The 14,175-nt window shown below is 41.6% G+C and overlaps 1 protein-coding gene across 3 annotated transcripts in view; it reads right to left on the minus strand.

Annotated features, from left to right (window-relative positions):
- The window catches only part of DENND2B (DENN domain containing 2B), a 185,499-nt gene that overhangs the window by 149,924 nt on the left and 21,400 nt on the right, over positions 1-14,175 (minus strand). The window contains exons 4-5 of one of the 3 annotated variants that reach the window (XM_043580583.1): positions 13,947-14,070; positions 12,547-12,679 (exon numbers count right to left, since the gene is read on the minus strand). The gene's annotated coding sequence lies outside the window, so the exon portion shown is untranslated. Of the gene's footprint in view, positions 1-12,546; positions 12,680-13,946; positions 14,082-14,175 lie in introns of all 3 variants that reach the window. The other 2 variants (XM_043580578.1, XM_043580580.1) reach the window with 2 other exon arrangements.

A 14,175-nucleotide genomic window follows, 5' to 3' on the forward strand; every position in this document is an offset into this window, starting at 1 on the left:
TTTGTACACTACATGCATGGCAGGAAGGGCAGGCTACGTGCAAAGGACCTGAAGTAAAAGCCAGATGACAAACATGTTTGAATGTCACATTAAGTGAGTTTAGAATTACTCTGTCAAAGATATAGAACAAGAAGAATCAATAAAGGGTTTTTATGATTCATTTACACAAAGATCAAGAAAAAGCAAAATGGAGATACACGAGTGGTTAGCAGTAGATACAAACTTCCAGTTACAAGACAAATAAGCACTATGCACGTAACATACATGATGACCATAGCTAACGCCGCTATATGACATACAGGAAAGCAGCTAAAAGAGTACATCCTAAGAGTTCTCATCATAAGGAGAAATTTTTTTCTTTATTCTGTCCTTCTTTCTTTTCTTTTTATTATATCTATACAAGATGAATGTTAGCTTAACCTACTGTGATAATCATTTCATGATACATGAAAATCAAATCATCATGTTGTACACTTTAGTTTTATGCAGTGATGTATAGCAATTATTTCTCAATAAAACTGTAAAAAAGAATTCTATTTTAAGTATTTGTAAAGATTTGAAAAGAAAAAAGGCAAAACAAATGGTAATAAAAGAGTGGTTAGGGGTAGGAATGCACATTCTACCTCAAAAGAGACATAAAGCTGGAAATGTTCTGTATCTTGATCTGAGAGTGGTTACATGGGTGACTACATATGCTGAAAGCCAGTAAGTTATATGTTTAATATTTGTGCACTTTACTGTATGTTACTCCTCATAAAAAAGGAAAGGGTTTTTAGAAAGGAACTATGATAATTAAACTATTTTAGAAAGATCACTCTTGGGAGCAGCCTGAGAGACTGACTGAAAAACATCCAGGGGCAGGCATTCTGAGACATTAAGGATGCATTCCACAAAAAAGATGGTCAAATCTTTAACTGAGTTGGAGGCAAGACAGTGAGGAGGACTTTTGGGAAATGTAACTGACAAGACTTCGAGTATGATTACTGAGAAAAAAGGAGAAATCAGAGATGACTCTGATATCAATAAAGGAGCTCATGAATACAGAAAAAAGACAGCTTTATAGAGATAGGTACTAAACTAAACAGGGAAATTTTGAGAGGCCTGCGGATCATCCAGCAGTCCAACAGCAATAATTATACACACTAAATTACATGCCAGGTCATCTAAGTACTTTACATATATTAATTCATTTGTCCTCACAAAGACCTTAGGAGGTAGGCACTATTTTTACCCCCATTTTACAGATGAGGAAACTGAAGCACGGAGAGGTTAAGTGACTTGTCCAAGATCACATATAAAGAGTGGTATAAAAAGGATTTGAGGGGTACCAGGGTGGCTCAGTTAGTTAAGCATCCAACTCTTGATTTCGGTTCAGGTCATGATCTTATGGTTGGTCATGAGATGGAGCGCCAGTTCAGCACTAGGTGTGGAGCCTGCTTAAGATTCTCTCTCTCCCCTTCTCCCTTGGCCCCTCCCTCACTCATGCACTTGCATGCACGTGCTCTTTCTCACTCTCCCTTTCTCCCTCTCTTTTTGCCCCTCCCCACTTGCACTGTCTCTGTCTCTCTCAAAATAAATAAATAAGCAAAAAAAAAGGAAATAGTTGAAGCCCTGAAGATAGCTGAGATCCCACAGGAAGAGGGTACCAAAATTAAGAATAAAATATGCTTCTCAGTGTTGTTGCAGACATGAATAAAGCAGAGCAAACCCCAACAGACAATGTACAAACTGGCTCCAGATACCAAGCAAAGGAGGGGAAAACAACCTCACTCCAATTGGCAATTCAAAGCCTCGATGAAACACTCTTCTGCATCCATCTTCTTTTGCCTCTCTTCTGTTGAGCAGCTGCCTTTCCAAATGATGGGAAAATTTAGCATGATTGCCTCCCTCTCATTTGTGTCATTCACTCTAAAAAAACAAGGCAACATGCCCCTCCTGGCATCTCCACAAAGAGCCATTGAAGCAGGCCAAAGTGAAGAGCCTGAGAAATACCGAATGCTGCATACTGTGTGTCCAACTGTAGGCAAAGCAACGTTCAGAGGAAGGAGGAAAGTTCCCATGGAGAAGCCTCTTCTTTGAGATTACACAGACAGAAGAGATTCTCTGGGAAAGATTTCAAACTTTATTGAACGTTTCGTCAGAGAAGTGCTGCCCTTAATGGAACTTCCCCAATTTAATGCAAAGGAGCTAATTTTGATTTCTCTTAAATTTAAAGATAGGCGGGGCGCCTGGGTGGCGCAGTCGGTTAAGCCAGGTCACGACTTCAGCCAGGTCACGATCTCGCGGTCTGTGAGTTCGAGCCCCGCGTCAGGCTCTGGGCTGATGGCTCAGAGCCTGGAGCCTGCTTCCGATTCTGTGTCTCCCTCTCTCTCTGCCCCTCCCCCATTCATGCTCTCTCTCTCTCTGTCCCAAAAATAAATAAAAGTTGAAAAAAAAATTAAAAAAAAAAATTTTAAGATAGGCTTGAAGAACAGTGGCAAGGGGGACAGGGGAGGACCTAGTGTGAGCAGAACAAGTGAAGAGGGATGCACTACTGCTGAAACCCCCTCCTCTTGGGCTAGGAATCCCAGGAAACTTAACAGCTGCCAGATCTACCTGGTATATTCCAGGTGACCAGTTGAGGACCCTCACTAATCCTTGTTCACCTTCAAAACTGCCTCAACATTCATCATATTGCCTCTTATATAGTAAACTTTCAACAAGTGACTGCAAGCATAAGTTGAACAGTCTGAACTGAGGGTTTATGGACGAGCTATATAATGTTGGGGGCTAAACTGAATGTGAAATAGAGCCAAATGTTAATATCTTACTAATAACATTTGATGCAGCATGATCAAAAGATTAAAGTTCCAATACTAAGCACAGTATTAGGTGTTTAACAGGTCCTGCTCAATAAGTATTTGTTGAATGTTAAATGCTCCAGGATTTTTTTGCAACTCAAACTCTCAGATCCAGTATGAGATATTATTTAAAGGTCTGTGTTCTCACTTACATGCTGACTTTTAAAGTTTTCCCTTAGAGATGGAAAAAGATTCCTGAGGATGGAAAAACTTTTAAAGTATCATACCCTGTGCCAATTCACTGGCTTGGTAAGGGTTGTATTAGTCTATTCTCATCAGTTCCAGTTGAAAACTTATGTGGACTACATGAGTAGGCCCGAGCTTCAACACAACCAATCCATCCAAAGCATTTGTGGGCCCAGAAGCCTGGTTCTTACTCCCACTGACCTCTTGTGTCCAAGGAGAAGGAAGGAAGGAAGGAAGGAAGGAAGGAAGGAAGGAAGGAAGGAAGGAAGGAAGGAAGAAAGAAATGGTGCCAGGCTGAGGACCCTGGATGCCTGACTCCCCAGCCACAATGCAGTACCTGTGACAGAGAGGTCCAGACTCTCTTTTGGAAGCTGCTCTCATTCACTGCCCATCTGTTCCTTCTGCCCCTGCCCATGCTCTCCACCATGATCTTCACATGGAGGACAGTGTTATCTTCTATCCCTACTTTACTAACCTGACCTGGGTTTCTTAAGAGGGATTACCATCGAGACACTAAAATTTCATTTACAACATATACAGAATTAAATAAAGTAAAATACTGGTTCTCCAGGCTTATTGCTCCCAAACTCTCTTAGAAATCAGGGTACACACCTTTTGTCAGAGAATTACATATCATCTTCAAAAAATACACAATTTCTAAAAACAAAAACAAAACAAACTAAAATGTTACTACTCCCCAAACTACACTGATATCTGGATTATTATAATGGCTTCCTAACTCCTACAAGGCTCCAACTTATTCTTCAATTATACTCCATTTTCTATATTACATTATTTGTCACCTTCACTGAAGAGAAAATACAGAACAATATTTAAAGTATTTTCACATGTCTCCCTGTCATTCCAAATTTAAACTCTTCAAGATAACATTCAAGATTCTCCAGGATCTGGGGCCTGGCTGGCTCAGTCAGTAGAGCCATGCAACTCTTGATCTCGGGATCATTACTTCAAGCCCCACACTGGGTGTAGAGATTACTTAAAAATAAAATATTAGGGGTGCCTGGATGGCTCAGTCAGTTAAGAGTCTGACTCTTGATTTCTGCTCAGGTCATGATCTCACGGTTCATGAGATCGGCCATTTCAGGCTCTGAGTGGAGCCTGCTTGAGAGTCCCTCTCTCCTCTCTCTCTGCCCCTTCCTTGCTCGCACACACACTCTCTCTCAAAATAAATAAACATTTAAAAAAAATAATCCTCCAGGATCTGGTCTTACACAGCTTCTACAGCCTACTATATCTCCCATGGATCTCTTTCATTAACTCGCTGATTCAATTAACATGGCCTAATTTCCAACCCAATTTCTATCCCACACAAGCCAACATCTTTTCTGCCTCTGAGCCTTTGCTCATGCTATTCCTAGTCACTTCCCACCCCTCAAAGCTCCTCCTTCATTCTGAAGGAAGCACTGTATAGAGGAAAGAGAACTGACCTAGGAATCAAAATACCTGGATTCCAGACATGGTTCTAACAAAACCATGTGTGCCTTTGGGCAAGTTCTTGTCTCTCTGGGCTCAGTTTCCCCATTTATAACCAAGAAGCTTGAACTAGATCATCTTAAGAGTCATTCCAGCTTTAAATAACAAAAACAACAACAAACCAACCAAACTCAATCTCGCCTTGAAAGCCTACAAGTCCTCCACAAATTTCTCTAAGGACTCCAGTTCACACTATTCTCTCCTTTCTCTGAACTCCTGTGTGTAATCCAAAATAAATCAAACTGTGCATTTGTTCAACTCAGATATTCTGAGCATTTTTTTGGCCAGATATTATGGTAAAACCTTGGTAATAAATATAAAAGCAAGTAAGACCCAGACTTGTATGTATCACCTGCATATCCTTTTCCCCTCTACTATTTTTATCCAAGTGAAGTCATGTTAAACATGAACATCAAATGCAAATGACACCACTTACTCATTTAACAAATATTTAAAGAAAACTTTCCACATACTGTTCTAAAAAGTAAGGATACCAGTAAACAGATGGACCAACTCCCTAATCCCACGACGTTTATTTTTTTGTGAAAGCAAACAGGAAAAACACACAAATACGTAATATAATTTTAGAAAGAAAAACAAAGGAAGGGTTAAAGATTCACTCAGAGAAGTTTGCATAGGATGGTCAGGGACAGCCTCCTCGAGGAGATGCATTTGAGCTGACACCTAAATGAGGGAGGGTACAAACTAGCAATATTCAAGAAGAATATCCCAGGTACAAGGCAAAGGCTCTGAGACAGAAGAGATGGGGAGGACGGTGGACAGCAGGTGGGAAGACTAGAGGCTAGAGCACTTAAGGACTTGGGCAGTAAATTTGAACTCTAAATATGAGGGCTAAAGTAGAGGACACACATAATACTTTGGTTGCTATGTGGAGAAGAGACTATAAAGGGACAGCAGAAGAGCTGGGACCAGTTAGAGGCTATACAGAACCAGTTACAGGCTTGGCATTCAGTGTGTAACTGTCTAGGTTCACATCCTGGCTCTTCATCTTTTGAGCTGTGTGATCTCAAGAAAGTTCATTTCTCTGTATGCTCACTTATGGATAGGTCATGTAAATTTCAAAACAAAAATCAATGTAATGTACTATGCTTTTTCCTAAAGAAAAAAATCTTTAAGAAATGATGTGGATTATAAAATATTCTCAGTACCATTCCATCATCCAACCATCAGGCCCATCTGAGCAGACACAGTCACAATGGCCAAAGCAGTCACACTACCTGCCATTTTCCCTTCTGACTTTGTGTATACATTTTCTGACCCTCTTTCCTGGAAATTTGTCTGGGTGTAAAAGCCTCTCATACTGGCAACATGTCACACTCAGCACCCCTGCCCCCGATCCCCATAGCCCTAAAAATTTCTAGACACCAAAGCCAGAATATTTCTTAAGAAAAAAAACAAAACAGCATCACAGCCTAGGTAAAAAAGAGGGAAAGAATGGAAACAACCCAAATACATATCCAGAGAATCATCTAGGAGTGTCCTTCCCGTCAGTGTACAGAAGTCACAGTGCCTTCACCTAGTTACTATGAGGGTTCATAAAATAACCTCAAGTAGTAAACGTTTTCAATGGAATGGAGGTCTAAGTCAATGAGGGAAAAAAAGAGTTATAACTTTTTCATTTCTTTACTCGATTTCCACAGAACTACATGCTCTTCTGGTTTTCTTCCCTGTCCCATCCACCCATTTCCCTACACCCACAGCCCTAGTAACCTATCAGGGCCAGCTCTTCTCTTTTTGAAGATTTTATTTTTAAGTAATCTCTGCATCCAACATGGGGCTCAAACTCATAACCCCAAGATTAAGAGTCGCATGTTCCACCAACTAAGCCAGCCAGGCACCTCTTGATGCAGTTTCAACCAAGTCTGAGCCTCATACCCTGAGATCTACCCCTGGCCTCCCAGGGACCAATAACAGTGACAAATACATGGGAACTAAGTAGGCAACTTGTATGTGGGCAGGCACATGATACAGCTCTCAAATTGGCTTTCTTGCTTTTATCTAAATCAGGAATAAACAAAAACTGATAAATGTTATTTTACCAATACCTTTCAGCAAAGCTATTTCAAACTAATTCTAACCACTAAGCTACTCATGGGGATTTTTTAAATGGTCCATCTGAAATAAGACACAAAGTGGCCTCTGCCCATCTCCCATGACTCTACTATATCACTTGCTATATAAACGTTTTGGTCCTAAATACTATTCTAATTTAAGACAGTGACCTGTCAAAACACAGATATGGAAAAAAATAGCAAAACAAAACCCTTGGAACCGATTTTTTTATTAATTTGACATTAAGGACTCAAATGAACACTTTGACCTTAAATCCCATTTTTCCATGCTTTCCCTAACCCTATAGAGCACTAAATATTCATCTGTAAGCTGGCTTTTCTTCATCTCTAGTACAGATTCTACTGTCCATTGAAAAACAAAAGCTTTGGCTTCCCTCCCATACTAGTAAAACATTTTAAGAGAATTTCCATTCCCCTTGGGTCCCAGTGTGAGAATCACTCTGGTCTGTGTAGAAGCCCTTTGGATCCAAGCACCTAGAATCTATCCTTGGCAAAACAGACCTTCAGGAAAACCCTCTCCAGGTAGTTCTCACTACCAACCACTGGGTATTTTCTACTGCAGTGGATATTATGCTAAGTGAAGTTCCTGGCAATAGAAAATGTAATCTAACACAACTGGTAGCAAAAATAATTAACCGGGCCCTGTTCACTCACTAGAAAATATACCCCACATGCTCAGCCTCCTTGTCAAGGGTCATCACAGCACCTAGAAGAGAGGGCAGAATGATATAAGCATGGCCACTTCCCAACAGCAGCATTCAAATCAAGAGATATCCAACACCTACATCCAAAAATAATTTCTAACTTTTTAGCTTTACCCATTCACTGATTCATCAAACACCTAATATGATGGTCACTAAAAAAAAAAAAAAAAAAAAAGTAGTAAGAGAACAAACAGATGCTTAAAAAGGACTAATCCAGTGCTTTTTCCACAGCAGATATTCAGTAAATGGTGAACATAAGTAAGGGTGTATGAATGACAATAATACAGACCAGTGTCTGATAAAACATCCCAACACAAGGATACCTTGGTTAGAGGCACTTGCTACTCCACTCCAATTAGCCTTCAGAATAAAAAGAATAGGGAGAAGGGTAGGGGGAAAATCCACAAATACCTAGATTCAAACTTGTTCTTAGTTAAATTAACATCCAAGATCCCAATTTCACACCAAAGAAAGACAAAAAGCCACTAACATTTATACTTGTCTACTCAAAGTAGTTTCCAGAGCACTGACAATCAGGGTTCCCAACATATTCTAATCACTATGACCTTTATCACAAAATATCCATTAAAAAGAGTTTTATTTCTTATGCTATTAACAAAGTGTTAAGTAGATTCTTTCTATCATATTTGCTTGGGTATCCTAAGTTCTGGTTTAAACAAATGATTCCCACACTTCTAGAAGGGCCTCAATTGGGATAGTCTGTTACTTTTAGAGTAATCTTATAAAGGCTGGATTCTTTTTAAGCTCTTAAAGGGGACTTAGGCAAAATTCTTTTGATATTTTTTTAGAAGATCATCTTCAGTATTTACATATGTTACACAATTATTCATGCCGATAGGAAGAAAAAGCACATTTTATTTCCAAAAGGCTCCCTTCACTGAAACCTGTAATTGCTTACATATCTGATATTGACTTCCTGCATAAAACAAAAAACAAAGCAACAAGTATAATTATGGGTCTAAAAAGAGAGTTGTATAAAGAAAAATACAGAGTGCTCAGCTTGTTTAGCCAGACAAAGAGAAAGAAAGGATGAGTCCAGAGGGGCAATCTGCACATTTGGTAGCTGCCACTGGGGCCCAGGAAAGACAACTTGTTCCCTCTGTGAACATTTATGTGTTGAAGAAGGATGGGAAAACCGTGAAAGCAAGAAACATGAAAAGAAAACTCAGGCTAATAACAAGGAGATAATCTGTGATTATCAGTCTGGAAAGCTCAGAAAATGTTTCCTAGAGAGGTTGTGAAATCTCTTGAGAGACAGCAAATCACTTGAGAGAGATTAAGGATATTTGGAGGCAGAGTGAGTTAAAATAGTCAAATGGTTGTACTATACAGGAGATTATATCTGCGAACCAAAAGGATACCCCAGTCCTATTTTTCTAAAGCTTTCAGCTACCTTAGAAAATCTAAATCACTCCTTTAATAAATGATAAAAATAACAAATGCTTACCAAATATAAAAACATTAACAACTGTGTGAGTAAGCAATGAACCAAAAATGCAACCAAACATCTCTGACATTTAACTAAGAGCATTGTCCAACGTAACTCCTCATCAGGGAAATACAAATCAAAACCACACTGAGATACCACCTCACGCCAGTCAGAGTAGCTAAAATGAACAAATCAGGAGACTACAGATGCTGGAGAGGATGTGGAGAAATGGGAACCCTCTTGCACCGTTGGTGGGAATGCAAACTGGTGCAGCCACTCTGGAAAACAGTGTGCAGGTTCCTCAAAAAATTGGAAATAGATCTACCCTATGACCCAGCAATAGCACTGCTAGGTATTTACCCAAGGGATACAGGAGTGCTGATGCATAGGGGCACTTGTACCCCAATGTTTATAGCAGTACTTTCAGCAATAGCCAAATTATGGAAAGAGCCTAAATGTCTATCAACTGATGAATGGATAAAGACGTTGTGGTTTATATATACAATGGAATACTACTTGGCAATGAGAAGGAATGAAATATGGCCTTTTGTAGCAATGTGGATGGAACTGGAGAGTGTTATGCTAAGTGAAATAAGTCATGTTTTCACTCTTATGTGGATCCTGAGAAACTTAACAGAAGAAGACCATGGGGGAGGGGAAGGGGAAAAAAAAAAGTTAAGGAGGGAAGCAAACCACAAGAGACTCTTAAAAACTGAGACTAAACTGAGGGTTGATGAGGGGTGGGAGGGAGGGGAAAGTGGGTGATGGACATTGAGGAGGACACCTGTTGGGATGAGCACTGGGTGTTGTATGGAAACCAATTTGACAATAAATTTCATATAAAAAAAAGACCTTTATAGTGGAAAAAAATAATAAATAAATAAGAGCATTGCCAAAGTCGCTATTTGAAACCTCAATTCTCAAAACTTAAGAGCATTCTCACAGAAACTCCTACCAAAAGATCACCAACAATGAGACTTGCCATTCTCTAGAGGAAATCCCAGCTGATTTTCCTTTCTGATCTATAACTACAGGCTACAGATGAAACAAAATGGCTTTCAGGTGACACAAGATAACAAACTACAAGAAGGAACCAAGGGACTAATCAGGGCATGAACTCTGTCTGATGCTAGAGCATTACCCTCACCTAGAAGAACCAGAAAAACTGAGCTAAGAAATCCCTCTGATATCAAACTCCAGACACTTCTAAACAAAAGTGGCAAAGCTGGAACTTGAACCGATATCTTTGGAGTCTAAATCCCCTATGCTGAGAAGTCACATTTCTCTGAGATCCAAAACCCAAACTGAGTCGTCCTGATACGATTAGAGCTGGTCGTGAGAATTTTACCTATCAAAGCCCTATCAATGGGGTAAGCAAGCTCTCCAGTTAGAGGCTCTTTAAGGTAAAAATGGGTATAGAGAACTGAGATCCTATGTTGGGTTTACATTTTTTATTTTACACAAAACTATGGTTGACTCTAACATTAATTAAAATAAAAATCCTTGGGGCCCCTGGGTGGCTCAGTCAGTTAAGCATCCAACTCTTGATTTTGGCTCAGGTCATGATCTCACAGTCCTTAGATTGAGCCCCATGTCTGGCTCTGCGCTGACTGTGGAGCCTGCTTAAGATTCTCTCTCTCCCTCTCCCTCTGTCCCTCCCCTGCTTGCACATGCACAAGCTCTTGCTCTTAAAAATAAATATATAAACAAACAAACAAATAATAAAAATTCTCTGGTTGACCAACTTGATTTTCTGCCTTTTTTGGGCACAAGTCCCCCACTACCTGGTATCTCTTGCCTAAAAACCAATTCTTTAGAGTACTGACAAGTTCAGAGAAAAAGGCCTAGATGTCGCACAAGGAAGAACCAGTTGCACTAGACTGTATTCAAAGTGGGAGACAATTCTAATAAAATGGCTCCACCCACTGCTGCCCTTCCTGAGCCCATTATCTGCAGAGAATCAAAGGGTCTAGCTATAAACTTGGGTATTCAAAGGCCCCCTAAGCTCTCTAAGTGTATATATGAACACAACTTACTGGTAAGAAATGTAGAGGGGTAGGAAGAGCTCTGCACATCTCTAAATCCTGGCTTTCCTATCCCTTTGAAATTCCCACACAGTAACTTTGCAAAGGCATCCTATTGTTCCTCCATGACAAAAAAGTGAAATAAAGTGCATTTTCTCTTAACTGGTTTTATTAAGAAACGGAATCTCTGGAGCGCCTGGGTGGCGCAGTCGGTTAAGCGTCCGACATCAGCCAGGTCACGATCTCGCGGTCCGTGAGTTCGAGCCCTGCGTTGGGCTCTGGGCTGATGGCTCGGAGCCTGGAACCTGTTTCGGATTCTGTGTCTCCCTCTCTCTCTGCCCCTCCCCCGTTCATGCTCTGTCTCTCTCTGTCCCAAAAATAAATAAAAAATGTTGAAAAAAAATTAAAAAAAAAAAAAGAAACGGAATCTCAATTCATTTTTACCTTGGCAATACCAAATTTTAAAATTCAGCATTTTTAGGAAACAAGGAAATGTTGGGGGGAAAGGACACCTCAACTTAAATGAGATCTTTAGAGCAGAAGCCCTGGTTTGGGAGCTCAACTTTCTCACTTAGTAAAGGCTCTTAAACAAATTACAACATTGATCTCTGTCCTAGGGTAATTATAAAAACAAACAAACAAAAAAACAAAACAAAACAAAACAAAACAAAAAACTTTCACCAAAGCACTGCAACACATGTGGGAAATATAAAGGACAAACCATGTTGCCCCACATACACATTCCAGTTCAATGTTTGCCCGGTCAGATCCAGCTCTTTTCCAGATCCCCAGCAGCCCTGTGGTCAGTGCAACAAAGTCTTACCCAGTGAACCAAGCTACTGGAGAGGCCAAGAATTTAAACATCCAGGTATCTTTCCTACATTCACTTTTTTTTTTAACCTCCTTTATTAAGAACTACATCTTGCACCTTACCTGTGATGAGCAAGTTACAAATCCTGTACCCTGATGTCACATTAATCTTCAAAAAATGGCTTTGCCCATCACTCCTTTTCTCAAAAATCTTTAAAGCCAGACCATGCATATAGGATAAAGTTGCAACTCCTGAGCCAGAATTCAAGCTGACCAGTCTGCTTCAACTGAACTTCCCACTGCCCATTGTGGAAAGCAGCTGTGGAGGCACAAACTTTAGAGGTAGACAACCAGGAGTTAGAATTCCAGCTCTACCACTCACTACCTGTGTGATCTTCAGCAAGTTACTTATATTTCAGCTCTTCTCTTTGTAAAACAAGAATTCCCTCTCTTTAAGACAAAAGTAACAATACCTACTTCGTATCACTAGAAGATGAAAGAGAGAGTGTGGCATGTGGCACCAAGTAAGATGCTCAGTAAGCATCACATTTCTCCCCAGCTCCAATCCAAATGATCTACTGTCTCTCTTCTTGGAAACTCTCCCTAGCAACTCTCCACCAGGTTTAGAGCCATGCTTTGCTTCAAGGCCTAATTGAAATCCCTTCTCTTCCTTAAAGGCCCTCTGGTTCATAATCATATTCTCCTCTGAGCTTCTATAATTAATTCTTATATTCTAAGCCAATGGATCTAAAATTTTTATTCTTCTCTTATGTGTCACTCCTCTTTCCCCAATGAATCCACAAACCCAAGAGCAAAGTTTTTACTAATTATCAGCCAGTCACCAAGTGTTCCATAAAAAATACTTTGAAGATAACACCACTTCCCATATGCACTTGAACAAATCACCCCCATATCTTAGGGAGTTTTTCCAAGGGTAATAGTTACCAGATAAATGAAAAGGACGCTTGTATCTACGTAGTCACAGTGGAACTCTCAGACAAGCCAGCAGAGTCCAGGAAGCCTTTACTTCACTCCATGCATTCAACAGGCTCTTCTTAAGCTCCTTCTTTGTGCAGTCCTTAATTCAGCACGGGAGACAGACTATGAGCAATTTGGTTTCTACCTTTGATCAGCTTTCTGAAATCTAGACTATTTCAGGTTCTTTAGAAACCCGTCTCTGAAAAATCTCATCAGTGAAGGGATTCACCTTCTGAAAATACTACTTGGGGGAAAAAAGTAACACAGTCACTTGAGTTTTAATCTTGTGGCCCTATCCCAAGATGGCCAGTTGAAGTGTGTGCATATAAAAGATAACTCAAAACTGTCCTGGAGCTGAGATAATGACCTCTTTCCCATTCCCAAGACCCTGCTGCCCAAACAAGAGAAACACCTGCATGGGATAAAACCAAGAGCTAGACTAAGGCAGCATTAAAACAAATTCTCTGTTAGTGAAGTTGTTTTATTCAGGTCCAAGTAACTGTAAACTACATTTGTATAAAGATCCCAGGAAAATGCAATAATCCTTAGAAACACTTGAAAATGTTCAGTCTCTTAAATTCTACTAAATTACTAAATTCTTGGATAAGGTAGCACAAACATTGGCTAGTCTTGAGTCACTTAAAAAATACATCTTTAATAGTGCATTTCAGGTGAAGGACAAAAAAGGAAAGCTAATCATTCACCAATACTTGCAGTTTAATTTGTTAAAGTCATAGAGTGCAAAGTTAATTTTCCTTTGTTTGAGTTCCGTGTGTGTGTGTGTGTGTGTGTGTGTGTGTGTGTGCGCGCGCGCGCGCGCGTCCCTCAAGGAGCCTGCATACAACCACCACAGCCCCAGGTTAGGGCTCAACAGCCACGGCAGAGCAGCTTGGCGAGTCCAGGGGACCAACCGGCGGCTGCACGCGAAACCCACTCACAGGCCCGCCGGGACTGCCCGCAGTCTCCTCTGCGCACCGCAGCTTTGCACTTCCCCAGATCCCTGGTCTCCCTGCTCCCCACCCCCAACTGCGTGGCCCCAGCCCGCCGGAAAGGCTGCCCCGACCCACCGCCCAGAGGGCAGTCCCCACCAGCCCCGCCGAGCTGCCCCTCCGCCCTGCTCTTCTGCGCCTGCAGAGGCCCCCGAGTGTGGGCGCCCGGCGCGAATACTCACAGAGCTGAAACTTGGCCGGGGCTAGGAGCAGTGAATAGCGGGAAAAGGGCTAGGGCTGCAGCGGCGGGCAGGGCGCGGCAGAGCGGAACCGGCGCCCCTCCTGCCCGCCCGCCGCGGGAGCCAGGGCACGGGCACCCCACCCCCTCCCGAGGGAAGACGGACTGGGAAAGCCAGGGCGGCGGCCGGACGCTCTTACCTCTAGAGTTCTCCAGCCAGGCTGGGTGCTCGCACTGATGGGGGCTTGTCTGGAGCCGCGCAGCCCGGAGGAGGAGCCGCTCCGGGAGAGAGGGCGGTGGTCGGGCAGGCATCCGCGCCCGGGGCTGTGGCCGGGCTAGCGGGAGAGAGATGGGAGGGAGCACAGATTTGAGTGGAGGGGGGCGTGGAGGAGGTGTGCCTCCACCCGAGACAGAGAGGGTGGGCTGCTG

The sequence above is a fragment of the Prionailurus bengalensis genome, chromosome D1, assembly GCF_016509475.1.
Source record: "Prionailurus bengalensis isolate Pbe53 chromosome D1, Fcat_Pben_1.1_paternal_pri, whole genome shotgun sequence".
NCBI lineage: Eukaryota > Metazoa > Chordata > Mammalia > Carnivora > Felidae > Prionailurus > Prionailurus bengalensis.